Genomic DNA, 22,699 nt, shown 5'->3' with positions numbered 1-22,699 from the left:
AAAAAGAAGTCTGATGAGGAGATGTGGTGATCTCCGAAATAGTGCTATAACTTCTACCGCTTAGACTTTGTTGCTTTTTCAATTTTTCCTAATAAACAATCGTGGTACAAAGCTCAATAAATAATACTAAATAAAATGTTAATGAGCCACAATAACATAGACAAATACATAGTTTAGGAAGAGCCTTCCTGAAACTACACAATAAAGCAAATAAGCGAATGGATGTATAGAATTGACAACAACAACCACGCTGTCGAGTTTAAATAGCGGCAAATCAGCTGCACTTGATAGTAGTTGGTTGAATAAGGAAAATGAATTAGCAACAAGAGTTTACGGGATGTACATAGCTCAGTGGTTAACGCTTCTGACTTTGAACATCGAATTCGCAGGTTCGATCCCTGCTGAAGTCTAGAAAAAAAAAGTCTGATGAGGAGATGTGGTGATCTCCGAAATAGTGCTATAACTTCTACCGCTTAGACTTTGTTGCTTTTTCAATTTTTCCTAATAAACAATCGTGGTACAAAGCTCAATAAAAATATTAAAAATAAAATGTTAACAAGCCACAATAACATTGACAAATACATAGTTTAGGAAGAGCCTGCCTGAAACTATACAAAAAAGCAAATAAGCAAATGGATGTATAGAATTGACAACAACAACCACGCTGTCGAGTTTAAATAGCGGCAAATCAGCTGCACTTGATAGTAGTTGGTTGAATAAGGAAAATGAATTAGCAACAAGAGTTTACGGGGTGTAGATAGCTCACTGGTTAACGCTTCTGACTTTCAACATCGAATTCGCAGGTTCGATCCCTGCTGAAGTCTAGAAAAAAAAAGTCTGATGAGGAGATGTGGTGATCTCCGAAATAGTGCTATAACTTCTACCGCTTAGACTTTGTTGCTTTTTCAATTTTTCCTAATAAACAATCGTGGTACAAAGCTCAATAAATAATATTAAAATAAAATGTTAATAAGCCACAATAACATAGACAAATACATAGTTTAGGAAGAGCCTGCCTGAAACTATACAATAAAGCAAATAAGCAAATTGATGTATATAATTGACAACAACAACCACGCTGCCATGTTTAAATAGCGGCAAATCAGCTGCACTTGATAGTAGTTGATTGAATAAGGAAAATGAATTAGCAACAAGAGTTTACGGGTTGTACATAGCTCAGTGGTTAAAGCTTCTGACTTTGAACATCGATTACGCAGGTTCGATCCCTGCTTAAGTCTAGAAAAAATAAGTCTGATTAGGAGATGTGGTGATCTCCGAAATAGCTGCTATAACTTCTACCGCTTAGACTTTGTTGCATTATCAATCTTTCCTAATAAAAAAACGTGGTACAAAGCTCAATAAATAATATTAAAATTAATTAGTTTTTGTTTCTCAAAAGCAACCCTATGTGCTTAGAAGGCGTATGTACCATTAATTTCATACCTGGCAAATTCATCCCCGTACCTGACGGTAAATAAAAGTCTATCAAAATTTCAAATCATCTAAAGTATGTTGACTTATACTTGCAACAATGCACTTTCAACATCGGCTGGCAGTACTTTAAGACCATAAGAAAGGGCTGGCTGTAGAAATTTCATCTATTTATAATATTACTAATGTGTTGTCAAAAGTACAGCCCATTTGAAGTATGTTGATTTATAGTTGCAACAATGCACTTTCGACATGGCCTGGCAGTACTTTAAGACGATAGGAATGGGCAGGAAACCTTGAATTCATTTTCTATATACTGTAAATAAAATTCTGTCAAAATTTCAAGTCATCTGAAGTATGTTCAGTAATTGGTCTTTATTAGCGTCTTTAATCAGGACCGTTGTTCAGCAGCCAGCCCTCTGGATCTCGATTTATATGTATACTAACAAGCTAAGTTCACAAAAAATTTCAATCGATCTGAAGTATGATGGCTTTTTTGGTCATTAGCTCTCCGTCTAGTAGCTCAATAGAGGACTATAAGGAGTATATGTAAATAAACCTCTAACGCCTTTTTTCTCGAGTTTTTGGTATTTCAGTTATGACAGTATTTCTGTGGTCATAAGCAATAACCGCCTAAGTCGACTTAAGAAAGAATTGAGTTTTATATGGTATCGTATTTTGCAACTTCTATTCCATGTGTATGAGAAATACCCATCTCGCTAGCTAGGCTATTTAAAAAGTTATAAATGAACATATTTTGGTTTCCCCATAAGGTTAACATTACAATCCAAATGTTTAAAACGTTCTTTCTCTAATTCAGGATTTTCGACTTAGGCGGTTATTGCTTATGACCACAGATTTATGTAAGTAAATGAGCGTTATGTTTATTAACATAAAATTCATATTGGATATCGATGATAATTTTGGATCGTTCGAAACAATGTTTATTGGGTAATTTTTAAACACTTCAATGCAATTAAAAGATCAACATTTTTTATGTGAGACTACTCTGTACTCATGAAAAGTATCGATTCTCTGTACTCGTTACTCGCATCGTACCAAGTATTCACGCCACATTGAATATTCATAGGAACAATAAATGTTATATTCCGTTGACAACAGAAGAGAGACCCACCATCTATCAGAGCTGGGTCGTAATGATTCCTTTAGGAATTAAATTACTCCCAATTACAAATTACAAGGAATTGTAATTAGGAATCAATTCCTTCAGTTCACAGCAAAGGAATCGATTACTCTCTCAATTCCTTGAAGTAATTTCAAATGTAATTGTGTTTTTTTAATTCATATTTCATAAATTACGTGCTAGTAATGTAATACTTTTTTCCAATTCAAGAGTACTTTAGTTTTTTCAATTACTCAAAGGAATTGTAAAAGTAGTCGAGAAACTGAAAGCTCATTCACGAATGTAAAATGTGGAATTTTTGTTGTGGTCAAAGATTCAAATCGAAAGCACACATTGGACATCTTCTATCTATATCTATGTATAAAAAGTATATATAAAAAAGTTATGTTCGTTTGTACGAGGCCTAAAAACACGAGAACGGCTGAACTGATTTGCATTTTTTTTAATTGTTTGGTATAATCACGGAATCATTAACGATATAAAAATTTGGACGGTTGCCACTTGTTTGAAAATTTTAAGCTCAATTAAACGGATAAAATAAATGAACTATTGCAATGCGGGTATCAAAATTAAGAAGTTTAAAAAACATAACCATTGGAGATACTCTTCAGGAGTGTTGCCACCTATTTGAAAATTTTTACTCAGTTAAATTGATAAAATAAAGAAAATATTGCAAAGTGGATGTTTTAAGAAGGCTTACGTCAAAAATATTTTCGAAGAGGCTTGTCACCTGTTTGCAAATACAGCTCAATTAAATTGTCAAAATAAATGAGATATTACAGGATGGGTACAAAATGAAAGGCATTTGAGAAATCTTGATTTGGAAATATTTCCAATAGGATTATCAACCATCTTAAAATAATATTACGTTCTCATTGAGCCACAAACTCGAGTTTATGGGCCATTTTGGAGTTTAACGCTAAACTCTACTCTTAAACTCGGAGTTTACCATACAACAAATTTCGTTAAATTCTCCTTAAACAAACCTTTTATTTGGAGTTTATGCGAATGCAAACCTTTTTTTTACCGAATTTGGTTTGTGTCTTTGATAATCCAAACCCGCAACCAACTTTTTGACAGTTAGTCTGTTCTGAGTATGGAATTGATCTTATATATATATATCCCCATATATGGTATATGGCGCAGAAGCATGGACATTGACAACATCCGATTAGGCGTCTCTTGGAGTGTTTGAGAGAAAGATTTTGCGGAAGATTTACGGGCCTTTACGCGTTGGCGACGGCGAGTACCGCAGACGATGGAACGATGAGCTGTATGAGCTTTACAACGATATGGACATAGTGCAGCGAATTAAAATACAGCGGCTCCGCTGGCTTGGTCATGTCGTTCGAATGGACACCGACGCTCCAGCTCTGAAAGTATTCAACTCGGAACCCGCTGGTGGTAGCAGAGGAAGAGGGAGGCCTCCACTGCGATGGAAAGATCAGGTGGAGAAGGACTTGGCTTCACTTGGCGTTTCCAATTGGCGTCAGTTGGCACAGAGGAGAAACGACTGGCGTGCTTTGCTGAACTCGGCCAAAATCGCTTAGGCGGTTACAGCGCCAAAAAAGAAGAAGAAGATATATATCCCCATACCCAGTTCTAGTCCTCTACCAAAAATATATGCAGTTTGAAAAGTTTGGTTTGTATGGGAGGTGCCACGCCCCTTTCTATATCGAAACTTTTTTAGCCTATAACCATCTTTGGAAAGTCTGCAGTATTTCGAAATTTCAAAAAATCGGTACGGCGATTCTCGAACATTGCGAACAGAAAAAAACGGCTTTCAAATATATATATATATATATATATAGTATAGACTAGCCAATATCTGCTTGCTTTGCGGCTTAAAACCTTACTAACGATGAAAATCGATGGATAAATAGACAAGTTTGCAGGGGTTAAGTGAAAGTGCAATAATTTTTTGTATGAAATACATGGTGTATGAGAACTTTTTCCATGTTAAAGTTTGAATTTTTTTCATTTGCAATGCAAACTTAAAATGAAAATATTGACTAAATGACCTTATCTAAAAAAACGGTGTACAGATATGTAACCTACTACCCAAAATTAATTTTACGTGTCTCGGCTTTTTTTGTGTAATTTTAACGTCCTTACTGTGTTATCAAAATTTAGCCATAGCAATGTTTATAAAACTCTTAGGAGGTAGGATCTCCAGTCCGACAGGGCTCGTATTTTAAGCGGACTCTATCCTCATTGGTAACGCAGGATACCAGTAAGGGTACTTCAAAGGCCCCAGAGGGCACACAATGTTAGGTAGCTTTAAGGGTACCATAATTGCATTTTTATAGAGAGAACAACAGTGTTCTTCACCGAAAGGCGAGGATGAAAGTATTCGGGCGGGTTATGTCTGCTTCGACATTTACGGGTCTCATCTGCCGCGAAGCGCGTTCGCGGTAGGATCTGGAAAATTTAACGGTTACCCTATAATCTGAACAGTTACAGTTCAAGTTCAAGTTATTCAGCTTTCTTAAAGTCCAATTAGTAATACTACTTAGGTATAAGTTACGTATTCAAGGCAGTTAGCAACCAAGAAATTTAACAAAGCTATTGCAATTCAACAGTAAAAAGTTTTTATTTATAAATTTTTCGATTACTTTTTAAATTACTTTGAGGAATGGAATTCGAAAAAAATCAATTAAATTTTCAATTCCTTTCAAAGGAATTGGAAAAAAATTACATTACTAGCACGTAATTTATTCCCATTACAATATGAAATTCCTTGTAATGGAATTACAAAAAAAAAAAAACAATTCCATTTGAAATTACTTCAAGGAATTGAGAAAGTAATCGATTCGGTTACTGTGAACTGAAGGAATTGATTCCTAATTACAATTACTGAGGAATGTAATTGTAATTGTAATGTAATTGCCTTTACCTAGCTCTGCCATCTTACATGGGGCAAAATTTGTCAAGTGTACCAGGAAAAACATTTTACGGCAGCATTTCGTTCAAACTCCACCACCTGGTTGCTATGGTTACTGGTAGCCAATGTGTAAAACAATTTTTTTTCTACCGTCGAGTTATAGGAGTTTAAACATGCAAATTTCAGCCCTTTTTCTTAGAGTCACAAGTTTTCTTAAAATTCTTATCTCATGTCACATTTATGATAGAGTATCAGATATTGCTGACCTAACAGAACTTTTTCCGTGCTTTTTGATGAAAAGTAGCCAAAACTTACCAAAATGTTTCTTCCCTATTTACATTCCTGCCACCGTATACTATATTATGTGTACACATTTTTGCGATCATTTCAAGTTTTTTCTCTTTGTTTTGTTTTAAATAAAACTGTATTAAAAGATGTTATGTATTTTTATTCTAAAAGCGNACTACTTAGGTATAAGTTACGTATTCAAGGCAGTTAGCAACCAAGAAATTTAACAAAGCTATTGCAATTCAACAGTAAAAAGTTTTTATTTATAAATTTTTCGATTACTTTTTAAATTACTTTGAGGAATGGAATTCGAAAAAAATCAATTAAATTTTCAATTCCTTTCAAAGGAATTGGAAAAAAATTACATTACTAGCACGTAATTTATTCCCATTACAATATGAAATTCCTTGTAATGGAATTACAAAAAAAAAAAAACAATTCCATTTGAAATTACTTCAAGGAATTGAGAAAGTAATCGATTCGGTTACTGTGAACTGAAGGAATTGATTCCTAATTACAATTACTGAGGAATGTAATTGTAATTGTAATGTAATTGCCTTTACCTAGCTCTGCCATCTTACATGGGGCAAAATTTGTCAAGTGTACCAGGAAAAACATTTTACGGCAGCATTTCGTTCAAACTCCACCACCTGGTTGCTATGGTTACTGGTAGCCAATGTGTAAAACAATTTTTTTTCTACCGTCGAGTTATAGGAGTTTAAACATGCAAATTTCAGCCCTTTTTCTTAGAGTCACAAGTTTTCTTAAAATTCTTATCTCATGTCACATTTATGATAGAGTATCAGATATTGCTGACCTAACAGAACTTTTTCCGTGCTTTTTGATGAAAAGTAGCCAAAACTTACCAAAATGTTTCTTCCCTATTTACATTCCTGCCACCGTATACTATATTATGTGTACACATTTTTGCGATCATTTCAAGTTTTTTCTCTTTGTTTTGTTTTAAATAAAACTGTATTAAAAGATGTTATGTATTTTTATTCTAAAAGCGAAATTGTATGTTCGGATTCGATGCATTACAAATGTCCCGATTTTTGTCCACAGAAATCTAGTCACCGTAGCTATATCTCAAAAACTGTTCTACTCTCTTACATTTTAATTTCGTATTCGGATTCAGCGGGAAACTTTACATTAAAATGCATATAAAAATGTCGCTGGTCGGACAATATTTTCATTTCTGTAAACNAAAAAAAAAAAAACAATTCCATTTGAAATTACTTCAAGGAATTGAGAAAGTAATCGATTCGGTTACTGTGAACTGAAGGAATTGATTCCTAATTACAATTACTGAGGAATGTAATTGTAATTGTAATGTAATTGCCTTTACCTAGCTCTGCCATCTTACATGGGGCAAAATTTGTCAAGTGTACCAGGAAAAACATTTTACGGCAGCATTTCGTTCAAACTCCACCACCTGGTTGCTATGGTTACTGGTAGCCAATGTGTAAAACAATTTTTTTTCTACCGTCGAGTTATAGGAGTTTAAACATGCAAATTTCAGCCCTTTTTCTTAGAGTCACAAGTTTTCTTAAAATTCTTATCTCATGTCACATTTATGATAGAGTATCAGATATTGCTGACCTAACAGAACTTTTTCCGTGCTTTTTGATGAAAAGTAGCCAAAACTTACCAAAATGTTTCTTCCCTATTTACATTCCTGCCACCGTATACTATATTATGTGTACACATTTTTGCGATCATTTCAAGTTTTTTCTCTTTGTTTTGTTTTAAATAAAACTGTATTAAAAGATGTTATGTATTTTTATTCTAAAAGCGAAATTGTATGTTCGGATTCGATGCATTACAAATGTCCCGATTTTTGTCCACAGAAATCTAGTCACCGTAGCTATATCTCAAAAACTGTTCTACTCTCTTACATTTTAATTTCGTATTCGGATTCAGCGGGAAACTTTACATTAAAATGCATATAAAAATGTCGCTGGTCGGACAATATTTTCATTTCTGTAAACTTTTGTCCAAGGCGGGCCCGAGTGGCTTCTATGATGAAAAACTTGTAGTCCTTTGCCACGCCCAATACAAATTATATATCGCTTAGAAAATAAGCTATCGAAACAAGCTATCTGCAAAAAAAAACCAAAAATGGTAAATTGTTTAAAAATGCAATAAAATTTTTTTATTGCAAATGTTTTGCAAAAAAAAAAATTTTGCAAAAAATTATAGTTTCCATCAAAAAGCACGGAAAAAGTTCTATTAAGCCAGCAATTTTTGATTCTCTATCATAAGTGTGACATGAGATAAGAATTTTAAGAAAACTTGTGACTAAGAAAACGGCTTAAATTTAGATGTTTAAACTCGTATAACCAGGCAGTACCAGTTTGACCGAGCTTTGCCCGGAGTGCATATATTTTTTAAAGTTTTCAAGATTTGGATAAAAAAAATTGGATTTCGATATCTAGAGAGTAAATTTCTTACTCTAAAATTTAGGCGGCAACCCCATTCCGAAATACGCTGGAATTAATAGTACAAATCTTGAGCGTATATGTACTGTGTATGCACAGTATACAGTCATCCAGATAATAATAATAATAATAGATTGGCGCTTACACATATGTTAGTGTTTGGCCGAGCTTCTCCTCCGATTTGTGGCGTGCGCCTTGATGTTGTCACACAAAGCGGAGGGACCTACAGTTTTACGCCGACTCCGAACGGCGATTGTATTTTTATGAGAAGCTGTTTTTCATGGCAGAAATACACTCGGGGGTTTGCCATTGCCTGCCGAGGGACGACCGCTGTTAAGAAAAAACCTTTTTTCTATATTTTTGCGATGTTGTTTTGACCAGGGTTTGAACCCAGGCATTGTGGAGTGGAAGCGCGCACTGCTTACCACTACACCACAGCGGCCGACAGTAATCCAGATAGACAAAACAAAAAATGTAAATATCCCAACAAGCATTTCAGTAAATGTTTTTAAAAATAACTTAAAGTAAGTTTGCTATAACAAGCGTTAAATAAGCATTTTTAATATTAAGCTTATTAAAAGTTTTTTCAAATAAACCTTTAGTAAGTTTTGAGAGCGAATGTTTATAAATAACTTAAACTTATAAATGAAATGCAAATGCCAACGACATGAAGTAGTAAATATGACATTTTTTCAATCGTAAGTGACGTGTTTACGTTTTTTAAAATATATTATTAAAAGAAAAAATTTAATAAAACCGACGCGGTAAAAAAATCCAATCCAGGACCCGCTGCGCTAATCGGTAGAGCATTCGAGTCTTCAAATGATGAGTTCACCTTATCCTACCTTTTTAACATTCAATTAAAAATGTATTAANTCCTTATCCTTTCTTAGTTTAACATTCAATTAAAAATGTATTAAATTTTTTTCAGAAAAGTTCATCAATGAGAATGGCGGCGATGAAGCGGAATATATAGCTGCATCGATGTCGCTTTTCCAATTTGCCAATAACCGCAAGTAATTGAAAGCACGCAACAAGATGGAATAATTAACTGTTTTATGCTTAATTTGTATGTGTTATTGTGAATTTGTATGCTAAAATGTCTATTCCCTATTTATATTTTCGAGACTGTAGACGAGTCCGCCGAAAATTCGCATTTATTTTAGTTTCTAGATGTTAAGCAATCTATGCATGAGTTTTTAATGAAATATCTTTAAATAAAGGGTTATAAAAATGTTTATAAAAAGCTTTCATTTAAAAATTTTTAGTATGTTTATATTCATACGCTTATAAACAACTTTGTTTGAACCTTTATTATAAGTTTACACTTTTACGCTTATAAAAAGCTTTCTTTTGAACATTTATGCTTATTTGACAATTTGTTTGAATGTATTGGTTGATATTTTTTCACAGTTGTCGTTTTCGTTAACCCAAATTTAAATATTTTCTGATGGTGAAAAATATTTCCAAGTCACATAAAATAAAATAACGGGAAAACAAAATTCCAAGCAAATCAGGCGTGAAGCGTAAGCGATTCTGACCTACATAAGGCATACCGTGTTTCGAACACAAGTTTGAGTGAATAATAGTGGGCTGACTTTGGAAAATGGTTCGGGCTGGCTTTTCATTACATCGGTTTTTGGGTGCTTTCGCAAAACTATCACGAATTTTGTAATGAAACTTGGCGGGATGTTAAGTGACGTATATAATTACATTATTTATAAGTCTTTTCACTTTATTAGTAATAGTATTTAACTAATTTGTTGTTAAATTCTTCGCAGTTTCACTAGCAAAGTTTCATATAAAAAAATCAACCATATAGAAATTCTCAGGCCTAAAGATAATACCTCTATTAAAAAAAATGTTGACAAATCAGTAGTTTTCGAGAATAAGGTGGTTAAAAAATCCCCAGTTTGCTTTATTCTATGTAAGGAGGATACATGTATTTCGCTTAAAACGTTAAATTTTGGAAAAATTAGCGAAAATCTCACGATTTTTATTAAAAATTTTCGGCTGCAGCACTTTTTTTACATAAAAATCAAGACTTCGATAAATACTTATAATTTTTTATAAAAAATCGCGTGATTTTTGATTACAAATTTTCGCCTGTGGCGCCTTTTTATAAAAATCGATAATTCGATAATACATAATTCCAATTTTTATTAAAATCAATACTTCGCCTGCAGCACTTTTTTACGTAAAATAGTAAATATAAAATGAAAATTTTCAATAAAAAAAAACCAGGGACCTTTACCACTATTCTTTTTAATATTTTCATCATCTGACAGCATCTGTGTTCATTTCCAGCACTTGCATGTAATCAATGAAATTTGTATGGTGAAATGTGCAACTTTAACAGTTAATAACTTCTTAATTATAAGCCTCCGTGGTTCTAAAAAAGGTCCTCTATCCTCATTTCTTTCAAATTTGGACAGAATTGAAGAACATTTTCCCAAATTTAGATATTTGAACGAAAGTCGGTGCCTTTGGTATAATTTAGGTTAGCATTAAATTTTGGCGAAATCTCCCATGTAGTAATAAACCATATTTTCGAGTTATTATTTTTTTTACTAATTTTGCTGTTCAAATTTACATTACAAATATATCAACAAACATTTGTGCGTACTTTTGCACCAGTCGTTGCCTGTGGGTTAATGACAAAAAAATCCTATACATGCACAGTATTTTATGTATTAATTTTCAAACAAGCATATTGTCAATGGCTGGTTTACTGTATACTGTGCTGTGTATACTTACAAAAAATTCTGATTGAAATTAACAAAATACAAAGTTGTATTACATAGAAGCGTGGCAACCTTGATCGAAAATATTTTCTGACCAAAGTTCTCAACAATACCTTTCATTTGATATCCACATTGCGATATTTTAGATAAATTGTAAAGAATCGAAAATAAGTGGCAACCTTACACTATTATCTTAAGGGATAACATTTTGTATATAGGGAGAGCATTGTTTAAGAAACTTCTCTTGGTACCCATGAATAGTAATATTTTACCTTTTTTTCTAAAAAAATATTAAATAAACTTTCGATTCAAAATAGTTGGCAACCCTGTTTTTTAATTAGGGATCTTTGAAATACCTTTCATTTGATACCCATATTATCATGTTTTAATTAATTTGTAACTAATTTCGAATAGGTGGCAACCTTATACGAGTCTTCTCGGATATAATGCCTATTCAGATAACCTCAAAATCCAAAACATTACAAAATTTCATCAAAATCGTTAGAGCCGTTTTCGAGAACCCTATGGATATATATATATATAGTATACAAGAATTGCTCGTTTAATATAATAAGATAAACCGCCCAATTCTGTGTTTTCTTGATACATTTTTTGTAAAGAAATTTTATCAAGATTTTTATCAAGTAAAAGCTTCCTTCGCATTCTGTGTCAATATTTATAAAACAAAAAGCTCTACGATTTCCACATGAGTGGAACTGATTTCATTGTCACATATGAAAAATATGAATTTAAAAGCAAAAAATCTTTTGACTGCCGTAGCCGAGTAGGTAGAAATGTTGACTATAATTCCGTGTGTCGCAGGTTCAAATGCCGGCACATGGAGTATTTAATTGTTAGAAACAAATTTATTAATATACAAAATTTATACATTTCACATGAAATTTCAATTTGCCAATAGCATTTTCAATCTTGATAATTTATCAAGAAAAGAGCTTTTGATTTCCGTGCTAGAATACCAATTCTTGATAAATAATAAAAAATTGACAAATTATAAAGATTTTCAATTTATCAAGTTCACAGAATCGGGCTGAAAATCGCAGTAGAAAAAAAAATATTTTACACCTTGGTTACTAGTAGCCATGGCAACAACGTGGTGAAGTGTGAACAAAATGCTGTCATAAAATCACAGTATATACAGTAATAAACCTTTTCGCAGTTTTTCACCATTTGGTCCCCGAGGAGTACTTTTGGGTTGTGTGCAGCGTTTTCGTTTTGCGCGTATGGCAAAACTTACTGTGGGGAATTTCGCCTCCTGATCAGAAAAGTTCTTTTCGACGATAAAATATACATAATTATGTGTTATTTATGAACAAAATGTAGGTTAAGTATAATATCCATCTTTAATGTATGCTGATATTTATGCTTAATGAAGAATAATATCAATAGTCAAGTACATAATTAACGCTTGTGTTTTATAAACTGGAATACTCAAATCGCAATTATAGCACTGAATGGAGTTTTCTTAAATGTAAGTTTAAAATTAAAAAAAGATTATATTTTTATGAAAAACGTAAATTTTGTGAATTTATCAAGCAAAATTAAAATAAACAACGTTTGTATAGTTATACAGACCCCAATGCCTGCCAGCGCATCCGCCCAGACAGTTCATTAAGCACACCCAAGTTTGAGTGATCTACAAGTTATAAGCGTTTTCAGCATTTAACAGTTCATTATCATGTACGTTGTAATATAACAAGTTATACACTGAACTATGATAATATGTACTAGTATCTATAATAATAAACAATAATTTGCAATATTTTTACACTTTTGCAATTAATTTCGGTCATTATTACACAGTCATGCTTGTGCCACTCTGCCATAGTACGGTTGTTGCTCCCTTTCATACCACAGTAATTTTGTATACAACTCTGAATGAACAAAATGCATGCTCCTTCTCATTATCAACCCTGATCAGATTTTACCCCCGAGGATTACTCAAAAAGGTTTATTACTGTATATACTGTGCATAAAATGTTTTTCTTGGTACACTTGACAAATTTTGCACCACAAACTATAATAAAAATGTAACAGGCCGATGTCTGTAAATTATAAAGAAAAATTTACCCCCAGTCTTTATAAGAGCAACAGAAGCCAAACCAAATTTTTTTAGAATTTTTGTCTGGCTGGTCTGTCTGTCCGTCTGTCTGTCTGTCTGTATGTTTGTACGCGCATCACTCGAAAACTAATGCATGGAATTGAATGCAGTTTTCACCGATGCATTGCTAGAGGTCTAACTTAAAATATTGAAAACAATATTAGAGAGGCGATCTTTGTAAATTTCAGTTGAAGCAAGCTTTTGTGAACTTCGGACTACTTGCAGCCAACTTCACTTGCTAACGCGTTGTCAAACTAACCGCTAAGCGTTGACACCGCGTTATTTCGGTATGCTTCATACAAATTGTATGGGCATGAGAATTTTTTGACAGCCAGAGAACGCTGACGCTTTTGTTTAGGGATTGCTGTTACAGCTGAAAATATTTTTTTTGGAAGTTTGCCACCTGTCTGTGTTGATTACTTTGAAAAAGGCTTACTTTAGTGAGTCACAAAACGTAATTACAAAAATTGCTAAATTATTCTGCGTTAAAAGTCATTGAAGAGCATCCGATCCCATTGACGAGAAAAAGATAAGAAGGAAGAGGCATAGAACGAAAAATAAATGTCACAACGTCGCTTGCACTGGTGTTGGCGTGTTAGCATTCCACTGATAGGCACAAGCTTGCATCAATTCGTAACATTCCGCCCACCTCGTCCAGGACCTGCGACGAAATCTGATGCCTTCCGACCATGTAGGTCTCAGGGTTCTCCAAGAGGTAGTACCACCAGTTTTGATATGGCTTGCTTGATGATGGATGCCGACGTACGAATAGTAGCAACTCTGACTAAGTCATCAGCTCCTGGGTGCACTTCAATTATGCGACCCAACATCCATTGGGTTGGTGGAGCGCGCTCGTCGCGTACTAAGACCAAGTCGNACTCTGACGAAGTCATCAGCTCCTGGGTGCACTTCAATTATGCGACCCAACATCCATTGGGTTGGTGGAGCGCGCTCGTCGCGTACTAAGACCAAGTCGCCGGGTGATAGGTTGGCACTTGTTTGACGCCACTTGCGCCGGACTTGTAACTCGCGCAGATACTCACAGCTCCATCGACTCCAAAAGTTCTGATGCATTTGCTGCAACTGTCTCCATCTTTTAAGGCGGTTTGTGTTGACATCAAGCAGTGTTGGTCAGGGACGGCAATTAACGGGCCGCCCACCAAAAAGTGGCCCGGAGTAAGAGCAGCAAAGTCGGTTGCATCATCCGTCAAAGCGGATATCGGCCTGGAATTAAGCACCGCCTCAACCTGTTTATGCACGGTGTAAAACTCTTCGAACGTGAGCGTTGCGGTTCCAATGATTCGCTTTAAATGATGCTTCATGCTCTTAATACCCGCCTCCCAGATGCCTCCGAAATTAGGAGACCCAGGCGGGATAAAGTGCTACGATATTCCATGAGATGTCACATACTGTGCCGCTGCGTCAAGCTGTTGTCGGAACGCGTCGAGATCTGCCTTCAGCTCCGCATGGGCACCTACAAACGTTGTTGCACAGTCGCTGTATATGTCCGAACTATAGCCTCTTACAGAAAAAAAAACGTCGAAGTGCTGCGATGAAAGTTGCTGTGCTTAAGTCGCTGACTAATTCTAAATGAATTGCTCTGGTGCTGAAGCCTACAAAAAGGGCAACATATCCCTTGTAGCTGTGATTGCCCCTACCTTTGGTGGTGCGAATTTGATAGGGCCCACCGTAATCGAGGCCACAGTGACTAAACGCCTTTGCCACGTTGCAGCGTTCAGTGGGAAGGATCCCCATGATTTGGTGTGCTGGAACGCCCCTGTGGCGAACACATCTCACACAGCGACGAATAAAGCGTTTGATCGCTGAACGAGCATCAACCATCCAGTAGCGCCTTCTTACAAAGTTGAGTGTCGCTTGGACGCCACCATGCAACGTATATTCATGAGCTTGAGTGATTAGTAACATGCACAGGGGGTCATTCTTTGGTAAGAGACATGGAAATTGCTCGTGGAAAGGCATGTCCGCGTTCTTCAAACGGCCGTTTAACCGCAAAATTCCGTCTTCATCCAACATTGGATTCAGTTTGAGCAACTAGCTTTTCGAGGTAATCCGCTTTNTTCAAACTAATCGACTTGTTACTGCGAAGACAAGAGATCTCATTAGCAAAATGTATCTGCTGTACATACCTTATCCAGAATTTCAAAGCCATGGCGCGTTCGGATGCTGTGCACCATTTGGTTGTAGCATGTGGTCGCTTCAGTTGTATGGCAAGGAATCGCTGACACCAAGACGTTACTGCTAATAGCATGTTGATATTGGAATACTTCTGAAGCAAGGTTGCGGCGAGCGTTGGTATCGGGTTATCCGAAATTGCCACTAGCGAGACGACTGGGTTTTCAACTGGGCATGATGAGATGTCGCCTTGCTCCGGCCACTGAAATTGTGGACAGTGTAACCATGGAGGTCCATTCCACCACAGTGACAAGCCGGCGAGCTGAGATGGGAAAACTCCCCGGGACGCGACGTCGGCTGGTTTGCAGGAGGTACATACTTCCAAGAGTCAACTTGTGTAAGCTCTTGGATTTGAGTCACCCGGTTTCTGACATACTGTTTGTGCTGACCAGGCCTTGACCGGATCCAGCTGAGAGTGGTTTTAGAGTCAGACCAACAGTACGTTTGTATTGCTGGTAGTTTTATTGTTGATAGGACTTTAGCGGCTACTTTTGCCACAAGAAGAGCGCCGTTTAGCTCCAAACAAGGGATGGTGATCTTTTTCAGCGGCGCAACCTTGGTTTTGGCAGTGAGGACCGATATTTTTATGTTGTTATCTGAATCCTCCACACGATGGTATGCGACAGCGGCATAAGCGTTAGTCGATGCGTCGGAAAAAACGTGCAGCTGGTAATTGCGTACGCTGGGCGCAGCTCCAATCCATCTGGGCACTTTAAGATGCTCAATTTCAGGTATCTCTTCTCTAAAGCGTTGCCATTCTTGTTGAAGGGGATCAGGGATGGGATCATCCCAATTGCATCCCGATAACCACAATTGTTGGCAGACAGCCTTGCCTTTCACTACAACAGGGGCTAGCAGACCAGGAGGATCGTAGATTTTAGCCACATCTGATAGTTGCTGCCTCTTTGTGATGCTCCCTGTGATAGCTGTTACATTGGCCTTGTAACTAATGCTGTCGGTATCACAAAACCAGTAGATTCCTAGAGCTTTTGTTTCGCGATCAAGGTTTAAATTACAGCAGAGATCTGGATGGTCTTCTACCGAGTACACTTGGCGCCTGAATTCATGGGAGTTTGAACTCCATTTACGCAAGTTGAACCCTCCGCGCTGCAGTAGCTGTTGCAGCTGGCGCTGAATGACAATAGCATCTTCCACAGAATCAGCGCCGTGCAGGCAGTCATCCATGTAGAACGACTCCTTCAATATTCTTGAAGCTTCTGGTAATTCCGCCCCTTCATCAGTCGCAAGTGTGTGTAGAACCTTTATGGTGAGGTAGGGCGAGCAATTTAAGCCGTAGGTGACAGTCAGCAATCGATATATGGCGGGGTTTCCCCGCTCCTCGCGCCAGATAATACGTTGCATATCATCGTCAGCCCTGCTGTCTAAAATCCGACGATAGCACTTTTCGATGTCCGCCATAAACCCGATTCGATGCATGCGCCACTTTAAAATTATTGAGCTCAAGTCGCTTTGGAGCTTGGAGCCGATGTGAAGGCAATCACTTAACGAGACGCCTCCCTTGTATTTCCTCGATGCGTTAAACACCGTACGAAGCTTTGTCGTAGAAATTGACTCCTTATAAACGCCGTGATGAGGTATGTAGCACACTGGCTGTGAGTTGTCACTCGCTGGCAGTGGTTCCATATGGCCGAGGTTAAGGTACTCGGCCATGAACGCTGAATACATGTCGTTCATATTTGCATCGTTGCGAAGACGAGCTTGTTTAGTTAGGCCACAGGACTCTTTGAAGGGATATCGAACTTGATACCGTCCTGAGGGGTCACGGCACACTGTACGTTCAAAGATTTTCTCGCAATAGATCTCATCTTGTGTCATCTTAGAGCAGCTTTCCTCACCATCAATTTCGTTGAATTTCCACATTTGCTGGACCAAGTTGTTGAGCTCAATAGTGGCTGTTGCACAAAAGGTGGTTGCTAGTTGTAGCGTAGATGCGTTGGGCAGACGCCCGTAGACTAACCATCCTAAATGAGTGTTCTGTGCAATAGAGTCGTTGGTGATTGAGCGCTTGATCTCGCCACGCAAGAGGAGACCGTAGAGATCCGCACCGATGACGAAAATAGATCCTGGTTCGAAGAAGTTCGGATCTGCTAGTGAAAGACCAAGAAAATCAGCGTACGGTGTTGGGTCGANAAATTGTGGACAGTGTAACCATGGAGGTCCATTCCACCACAGTGACAAGCCGGCGAGCTGAGATGGGAAAACTCCCCGGGACGCGACGTCGGCTGGTTTGCAGGAGGTACATACTTCCAAGAGTCAACTTGTGTAAGCTCTTGGATTTGAGTCACCCGGTTTCTGACATACTGTTTGTGCTGACCAGGCNTTACTTTTGCCGCAAGAAGAGCGCCGTTTAGCTCCAAACAAGAAATGGTGATCTTTTTCAGCGGCTCAACCTTGGTTTTGGCAGTGAGGACCGATATTTTTATGTTGTTATCTGAATCCTCCACACGAAGGTATGCAACAGCGGCATAAGCGATAGTCGATGCGTCAGAAAAAACGTGCAGCTGGGCGCAGCTCCAATCCATCTGGGCACTTTAAGATGCTCAATTTCAGGTATCTCTTCTCTAAAGCGTTGCCATTCTTGTTGAAGGGGATCAGGGATGGGATCATCCCAATTGCATCCCGATAACCACAATTGTTGGCAGACAGCCTTGCCTTTCACTACAACAGGGGCTCGCAGACCAGGAGGATCGTAGATTTTAGCCACATCTGATAGTTGCTACCTCTTTGTGATGCTCCCTGTGATAGCTGTTACATTGGCCCTGTAACTAATGCTGTCGGTATCACAAAACCAGTAGATTCCTAGAGCTTTTGTTTCGCGATCAAGGTTTAAATTACAGCAGAGATCTGGATGGTCTTCTACCGAGTACACTTGGCGCCTGAATTCATGGGAGTTTGAACTCCATTTACGCAAGTTGAACCCTCCGCGCTGCAGTAGCTGTTGCAGCTGGCGCTGAATGACAATAGCATCTTCCACAGAATCAGCGCCGTGCAGGCAGTCATCCATGTAGAACGACTCCTTCAATATTCTTGAAGCTTCTGGTAATTCCGCCCCTTCATCAGTCGTAAGTGTGTGTAGAACCTTTATGGTGAGGTAGGGCGAGCAATTTAAGCCGTAGGTGACAGTCAGCAATCGATATATGGCGGGGTTTCCCCGCTCCTCGCGCCAGATAATACGTTGCATATCATCGTCAGCCCTGCTGTCTAAAATCTGACGATAGCACTTTTCGATGTCCGCCATGAACCCGATTCGATGCATGCGCCACTTTAAAATTATTGAGCTCAAGTCGCTTTGGAGCTTGGGGCCGACGTGAAGGCAATCATTTAACGAGACGCCTCCCTTGCATTTCCTCGATGCGTTAAACACCGTACGAATCTTCGTCGTAGAACTTGACTCCTTATAAACGCCGTGATGAGGTATGTAGCACACTGGCTGTGAGTTGTCACTCGCTGGCAGTGGTTCCATATGGCCGAGGTTAAGGTACTCGGCCATGAACGCTGAATACATGTCGTTCATATTTGCATCGTTGCGAAGACGAGCTTGTTTAGTTAGGCCACAAGACTCTTTGAAGGGATATCGAACTTGATACCGTCCTGAGGGGTCACGGCACACTGTACGTTCAAAGATTTTCTCGCAATAGATCTCATCTTGTGTCATCTTAGAGCAGCTTTCCTCACCATCAATTTCGTTGAATTTCCACATTTGCTGGACCAAGTTGTTGAGCTCAATAGTGGCTGTTGCACAAAAGGTGGTTGCTAGTTGTAGCGTAGATGCGTTGGGCAGACGCCCGTAGACTAACCATCCTAAATGAGTGTTCTGTGCAATAGAGTCGTTGGTGATTGAGCGCTTGATCTCGCCACGCAAGAGGAGACCGTAGAGATCCGCACCGATGACGAAAATAGATCCTGGTTCGAAGAAGTTCGGATCTGCTAGTGAAAGACCAAGAAAATCAGCGTACGGTGTTGGGTCGACGCGTTTTATTGGCATCAGTTGCCCTAAGCGTGGAAGTACCAGGGCTGAGCAATCGATATGGAACTCAGGCTCTGTAAGGNTTTTATTGTTGATAGGACTTTAGCGGCTACTTTTGCCGCAAGAAGAGCGCTGTTTAGCTCCAAACAAGGGATGGTGATCTTTTTCAGCGGCGCAACCTTGGTTTTGGCAGTGAGGACCGATATTTTTATGTTGTTATCTGAATCCTCCACACGATGGTATGCGACAGCGGCATAAGCGTTAGTCGATGCGTCGGAAAAAACGTGCAGCTGGTAATTGCGTACGCTGGGCGCAGCTCCAATCCATCTGGGCACTTTAAGATGCTCAATTTCAGGTATCTCTTCTCTAAAGCGTTGCCATTCTTGTTGAAGGGGATCAGGGATGGGATCGTCCCAATTGCATCCCGATAACCACAATTGTTGGCAGACAGCCTTGCCTTTCACTACAACAGGGGCTAGCAGACCAGGAGGATCGTAGATTTTAGCCACATCTGATAGTTGCTACCTCTTTGTGATGCTCCCTGTGATAGCTGTTACATTGGCCCTGTAACTAATGCTGTCGGTATCACAAAACCAGTAGATTCCTAGAGCTTTTGTTTCGCGATCAAGGTTTAAATTACAGCAGAGATCTGGATGGTCTTCTACCGAGTACACTTGGCGCCTGAATTCATGGGAGTTTGAACTCCATTTACGCAAGTTGAACCCTCCGCGCTGCAGTAGCTGTTGCAGCTGGCGCTGAATGACAATAGCATCTTCCACAGAATCAGCGCCGTGCAGGCAGTCATCCATGTAGAACGACTCCTTCAATATTCTTGAAGCTTCTGGTAATTCCGCCCCTTCATCAGTCGTAAGTGTGTGTAGAACCTTTATGGTGAGGTAGGGCGAGCAATTTAAGCCGTAGGTGACAGTCAGCAATCGATATATGGCGGGGTTTCCCCGCTCCTCGCGCCAGATAATACGTTGCATATCATCGTCAGCCCTGCTGTCTAAAATCTGACGATAGCACTTTTCGATGTCCGCCATGAACCCGATTCGATGCATGCGCCACTTTAAAATTATTGAGCTCAAGTCGCTTTGGAGCTTGGGGCCGACGTGAAGGCAATCATTTAACGAGACGCCTCCCTTGCATTTCCTCGATGCGTTAAACACCGTACGAATCTTCGTCGTAGAACTTGACTCCTTATAAACGCCGTGATGAGGTATGTAGCACACTGGCTGTGAGTTGTCACTCGCTGGCAGTGGTTCCATATGGCCGAGGTTAAGGTACTCGGCCATGAACGCTGAATACATGTCGTTCATATTTGCATCGTTGCGAAGACGAGCTTGTTTAGTTAGGCCACAAGACTCTTTGAAGGGATATCGAACTTGATACCGTCCTGAGGGGTCACGGCACACTGTACGTTCAAAGATTTTCTCGCAATAGATCTCATCTTGTGTCATCTTAGAGCAGCTTTCCTCACCATCAATTTCGTTGAATTTCCACATTTGCTGGACCAAGTTGTTGAGCTCAATAGTGGCTGTTGCACAAAAGGTGGTTGCTAGTTGTAGCGTAGATGCGTTGGGCAGACGCCCGTAGACTAACCATCCTAAATGAGTGTTCTGTGCAATAGAGTCGTTGGTGATTGAGCGCTTGATCTCGCCACGCAAGAGGAGACCGTAGAGATCCGCACCGATGACGAAAATAGATCCTGGTTCGAAGAAGTTCGGATCTGCTAGTGAAAGACCAAGAAAATCAGCGTACGGTGTTGGGTCGACGCGTTTTATTGGCATCAGTTGCCCTAAGCGTGGAAGTACCAGGGCTGAGCAATCGATATGGAACTCAGGCTCTGTAAGGGAATACAGCGAGAAGTGCACTACGCCCTTGGATTTACCTACAGTACAGCCACCTATCCCAGTGATGGGTACTTGGTGACGGGTTCTGCGAAGATTTAGTTGTTGAGCCGCAAATTCGCTTATGAATGACGCCTGTGATCCGTTGTCCAACGGCGCACGGAGTTGGATGGCATGACCAGTGGCCGAGCGAGCTCCAATTACCGCAGTGGCAAGCAGGATAGATGTCAGAGTGCATGTGCCGTCTGGTGTTGGAGATGAACACTCGGACCGCGCATGATGAGCTGCAACAACATTGGGCTCTATGGGGACACTATCATGCAATAGCGTATGATGTTTTTGAGCGCACTTTTGGCATGTGTAAGTTGAANTCCTCGATGCGTTAAACACCGTACGAATCTTCGTCGTAGAACTTGACTCCTTATAAACGCCGTGATGAGGTATGTAGCACACTGGCTGTGAGTTGTCACTCGCTGGCAGTGGTTCCATATGGCCGAGGTTAAGGTACTCGGCCATGAACGCTGAATACATGTCGTTCATATTTGCATCGTTGCGAAGACGAGCTTGTTTAGTTAGGCCACAAGACTCTTTGAAGGGATATCGAACTTGATACCGTCCTGAGGGGTCACGGCACACTGTACGTTCAAAGATTTTCTCGCAATAGATCTCATCTTGTGTCATCTTAGAGCAGCTTTCCTCACCATCAATTTCGTTGAATTTCCACATTTGCTGGACCAAGTTGTTGAGCTCAATAGTGGCTGTTGCACAAAAGGTGGTTGCTAGTTGTAGCGTAGATGCGTTGGGCAGACGCCCGTAGACTAACCATCCTAAATGAGTGTTCTGTGCAATAGAGTCGTTGGTGATTGAGCGCTTGATCTCGCCACGCAAGAGGAGACCGTAGAGATCCGCACCGATGACGAAAATAGATCCTGGTTCGAAGAAGTTCGGATCTGCTAGTGAAAGACCAAGAAAATCAGCGTACGGTGTTGGGTCGACGCGTTTTATTGGCATCAGTTGCCCTAAGCGTGGAAGTACCAGGGCTGAGCAATCGATATGGAACTCAGGCTCTGTAAGGGAATACAGCGAGAAGTGCACTACGCCCTTGGATTTACCTACAGTACAGCCACCTATCCCAGTGATGGGTACTTGGTGACGGGTTCTGCGAAGATTTAGTTGTTGAGCCGCAAATTCGCTTATGAATGACGCCTGTGATCCGTTGTCCAACGGCGCACGGAGTTGGATGGCATGACCAGTGGCCGAGCGAGCTCCAATTACCGCAGTGGCAAGCAGGATAGATGTCAGAGTGCATGTGCCGTCTGGTGTTGGAGATGAACACTCGGACCGCGCATGATGAGCTGCAACAACATTGGGCTCTATGGGGACACTATCATGCAATAGCGTATGATGTTTTTGAGCGCACTTTTGGCATGTGTAAGTTGAAGAACACTCGTTGAGAGTGTGACCCGCCTTCAAGCAATTTTTGCAAAGTTTCGCATTGGAAACGAGCTCCAGTTTTACTGACGATGACTTTTTACGAAAATCAGGGCAGTACATAAGGCTATGCTTACCCACACTGCATGGGCATCGACCAAGATTAGTTTGATGGCTTCGCACCGC

Source organism: Rhagoletis zephyria, unplaced genomic scaffold (assembly GCF_001687245.7).
Source record: "Rhagoletis zephyria isolate East Lansing unplaced genomic scaffold, Rhagoletis_zephyria_1.1 Rzeph_scaffold_00548, whole genome shotgun sequence".
Taxonomy (NCBI): Eukaryota; Metazoa; Arthropoda; class Insecta; order Diptera; family Tephritidae; genus Rhagoletis; species Rhagoletis zephyria.
The sequence above is the reverse complement of the archived record's forward strand: the minus strand, read 5'-3'. Positions refer to the sequence as shown.